Source organism: Physeter macrocephalus, chromosome 17, assembly GCF_002837175.3.
Source record: "Physeter macrocephalus isolate SW-GA chromosome 17, ASM283717v5, whole genome shotgun sequence".
NCBI classification, from domain to species: Eukaryota; Metazoa; Chordata; class Mammalia; order Artiodactyla; family Physeteridae; genus Physeter; species Physeter macrocephalus.
In genome coordinates this window covers 5457441-5461789 of record NC_041230.1, presented here as the reverse complement: position 1 = coordinate 5461789, position 4349 = coordinate 5457441, and the positions used below count along the sequence as shown (strand labels likewise).

The 4349-nt window shown below is 47.9% G+C and overlaps 1 protein-coding gene across 1 annotated transcript in view; it reads left to right on the top strand.

The window, feature by feature from the left end:
- Positions 1–1475: 1475 nt before the first annotated feature.
- Positions 1476–4349, top strand: part of LOC114484048 (zinc finger protein 211-like) — a 30987-nt gene continuing 28113 nt past the window's right edge. Inside the window, exon 1 of the mRNA XM_024116958.3 lies at positions 1476–1766. The gene's annotated coding sequence lies outside the window, so the exon portion shown is untranslated. The remainder of the gene's footprint in view (positions 1767–4349) is intronic.

Below are 4349 nucleotides of genomic sequence, written 5' to 3'. Positions count from 1 at the left end.
ACAGACACCCCCCAATCCCCATGTCTCCTGACTTTCCCCCCCCACCCCTCCTCTGGTCTTGCTGCACAGCTTGTGGGATCTTAGTTCCCCGACCAGGGATTGGACCTGGGCCCTCAGCAGTGAGAGCAGGTAGTCCTAACCCCTTGACCGCCAGGGAATTCCCGAACTGACTCTTGTTAATAGAAAAGTTTTAGCCTCCTAGGCCTTTCCTGAATTCCAAAAAGCAAAATCAGAGAAGTGAGAAAATGCAGAAACAAAGGAAAGCAGTCAAGCAAGACAAAATAATAATAGTTTAGCCATAAAACAAAGCCAAGGACCTTTAGTTCCTCCTCAAGAGCTATAGATAATATCTTGAGCCATATCCTTGCGTTGTTTTTCAGAAACTAAAACCACCACCAGGTGGAAGAAGTTAACTGTGTGCTGACAACCAGCACATAGACCCCAGACCAGCTGGAGCCAGAAAACTGATAATTGAGATTCCGAAAATATCACCATTACCCCGTCATCAACCAGAGAATTGTGCACAAGCTGTTCACACATCCTGCCACCCTCCCTCCTCACACTGTCTTTAAAAACCCTTCTTTGAAAGCCATTGGGGAGTTCAGGTCTTTTGAGCATGAGCTGCCTGTTCTCCTTGCTGGTGCCTGCAATAAGCCCTGCACTTTCCTTCACCACAACCGAGTGTCAATGGACTGGCTTTGCTGTGCATCAGTTGAACAGCCCCAAATTGGTTTGGTAGCGATAGTAGTTTGTGTCTCTTAATCCCATACCCCTATTTTGCCCCTCCCCCATGAAATGTTTATTAGCTTCTGCTACCAGTGGACACATTTTGTGTCTGAATTACTAGGAATGATATGTGTATTTGGATCTCTGTCCTCTGGGAGCTTCTGCAATGATATATTTAGTCTCAGGGAGCATGATGAAGTTCACAGGGTCTGAACTAATACATCTCCAACCTTGGATGAACGTCTGCAGGCAACACAACATCCCCCAGAAAGCCTGAGTTCTACCCCTTAAGAAGGGACAAGTCCCTGGGACTTCCCTGGTGGCACAGTGGTTAAGAATCCACCTGCCAATGCAGGGGACATGGGGTCGATCCCTGGTCTGGGAAGATCCCACATGCTGCGGAGCAACTAAGCCCATGCGCCACAACTATTGAGCCTGCACTCTAGAGCCCGTGCTCCGCAGCAAGAGAAGCCACCGCAATGAGAAGCCCGCGCACCCCAAGGAAGACCGAAAGCAGCCAAAAATATAAATAAATAAATTTATTTTTTTTTTAAAAAAGGACAAGCGCCTTCTAAGTCCTTTGGCCCGCTGACTCCATTTCCCAGCGCCCCTCAGGGGTCTAAGATTGACAGTAGTCCACGCGCGGGTTACCCGAAGTGTGGGAACTACATTACCGAGAATGCTCTGCATCGATCAGCCGCCTGCTGAGCCAATGAAGGCTCAGAACAGAGGCGTTTCCGTGAGGGTTGCCTAGCGTGGGGCGGGACTTCCGGCGTCCTCCTCCGGGCGGTCATTTTGGCTGCTCGGGTGTGTTCATACGGACAGAAGTTCTGGAGCGATTAGTGGGGCCGACGGGACAGGACCGAGAAAGCGACGGGGCACTTGTTGTTCCCGTTGAACAAAGGCGACTCTGAGGCTCGGCCGCGGCGCCGCCCGAGATGATCCGCACCAGGGCCGGTTTAAGAACCGCCGGCCCGCTCCTGGCCCCGCTCCGCCCACAGGCCTGGATGGCTGCGGCTGCTCGGAGGGACCCGCCTCAGGTAAACGCTCGTCCTCGGGCCCTCACGCCACCAGACACTAAAGCCCCAAGTGCTCTCGTCCCTGCAGCCCAGGCCCCGGCGTCCAGGACGGTGAGGCTCTAGTATATGGGCTTCTGTTTCTAACGGTGGTCAACACCTCAGCTTTCCTGTTTAATTTTACTATCGGGAGTGTGATTAGATTTGGGAGAGGGTTACAGGCACAGGAACCGGCATGTACAAGGGCTTGGAGTTGCGACTGAGCCGTGAGGATTCGGAAAACCTGGGCTCCGTTGTGCCTGGCGAGGAACAAAGTTTGAGGCGGAGACGCGCCTGGAATAGCAGGCTGAGGCCTCTGCCTATATTCTCAGAACTCTGAGCGCTGCGGAAAATTTTAAACCAAGGGGGGACACAAACTACATTAGGTTTTTAAAAGTTTCCCAAAGGCTGTTCAACGGAGGAACAGACTGAAGGAGGAGGATGAAGTATTAGGGCACCAGGAGGTTGGATCTTCGTTCAAGCACACAGAGCTAGTAAGGTGAGACACTGAGGCACGGAGGTTAGGCATCCAGCCCTAGTTCACCAGGCTCAAGGGCCAGGCGTGGGCACACAGGGGCCCGAACCCACTGAAACCTGACATGGTTATATTCATTCATCTGTAACCTGTCTCTTAAAACATGGCTGCAGAAGCGCTTATGGGATCTATACCGGTACGTGTAGAGTGTCCCAGTCCTTTACTGATCCCTACCCCCACCCATATATTCTCTGTATTGTGTCGTGGTATTCGTTAAGGACCCAAGCTCAGGGTCCCGAGTCTACGAAGGATTATATGGAGGTATTTCCATTTCTGGCACCGAATGTAAACGGATGTGGAAAGGTTATCCCAGTACCAGGATGTAAAAATGTTTAGAGGTAGAGCTGAGTTGGAATCATTAAGATCTCCTTTCCATCAGGTGGGAAGAAGGAGCAGGAGGACAAGATTCAGTACTGGAATGGCTGCCTAAGAAGTTGGGTATCTATTCTGGAGGTGATAGGAAGTTTGGATCTGAGGAGGGGAATGATCTTATCTAGGTCTTTTTTTTTTTTTAATAAATTTATTCATTTATTTATTTTTGGCTGCATTGGGTCTTCGTTGCTGTGCGCAGGCTTTCTCTGGTTGTGGCGAGCGGGGGCTACTCTTCATTGTGGTGCGCAGGCTTCTCATTGAGGTGGCTTCTCTTTGTTGCGGAGTATGGGCTCTAGGCACGTGGGCTCAGTAGTTGTGGCTCATGGGCTCTAGAGCGCAAGCTCAGTATTTGTGGTTCACGGGGTTTAGTTGCTCCACAGCATGTGGGATATTCCCGGACCAGGGCTCGAACTCATGTCCCCTGCATTGGCAGGCGGATTCTTAACCACTGTGCCACCAGGGAAGTCCCGTACCTAGCTCTTAACAGGCTGCATATGGCTGCATCGTGGAGAACAGATTGTGAGACTGAGGGAAGAGGAAGGAAAACCAGGGTGGAGGCTATTATAGTAGGCCACTTGAGGGTTCATGGAACAGAGTCGTAGCTTAGAAGTGGCTGGATTCTGGATGTGTTTTTATTAAGGGTTAACTAGATTTCTTAATGTGGAAGGAAAGTGTCTTGTTCTGCTTGGGTTGCTATAACAAAATACCATAAGCTAGATGACATAAACACCAGGAGTTTATTTCTCACAGTTTTGGAGGCTAGAAGTCCAAGATCAGGATGCCTGCATGGTCAGGTTCAGATGATGGCCTGCTTCCTGGTTCATAGACACCATCTTCTCACTGTGTCCTTACATGGTGGAGAACAGAGAGAGAAGCAAGCTCTCTCATGACATTTATAAGGGTGCTAATCCCATTCACGTGGGGCCTGCCTTCATGACCTCATCTAATCCTAATTTCCTCCCAAAGTCTCCGGCTCCTAATACCATGAAATTGGAAGGTTTTGTGTCAACTATGAATTTTGGGGGGACATAAACATTCAGTTTTATAACAGTGAGAGAATGAAACAGAGGATTCAGAGATGAATCCAAGTGTTTTTTTTTCCCTGAAGTATTATATAATTGACTTAGTTTCAGTTGTACAGCATAGTAATTAGATATTTTTGTACATTACAAAATGATGACCGTGATAAGTCTTGTTATTGTCACCATTCAAAGTTATTACAATATTATTGACTATGTTCCCTACGCTGTACATTACATCCCTGTGACTTACTTATTTTGTACCCGGAAGTTTGTTTTGCGGTTACCATGGGTTTTGATATAGCAGTCTATATATATATATTGTTTTAAGTTGCTGGTCTCTTAATGTCAAATGCATTTCCAATATCCTGCATTTGTACTCTCTGCTTCTCATGATTGCTGTTTTTGATATCATATTTGTGTGTGGATGATTTCCTGCTTTGACTGTATGTTTACCTTTATCGGTGAGCTTTCCCATTTGTAATTTTCTTGTTTCTAGTCCTGGCCTTTTCTTCTAGAGAAGCTCCTTTAGCATTTGTTGTAAAGCTGGTTTGGTGATGCTGAGTTCTCTTAGATTTTGCTTGTCTGTAAAGCTTTTGACTTCTCCGTTGAATCTGAATGAGAGCCTTGCTGGGTAGAGTA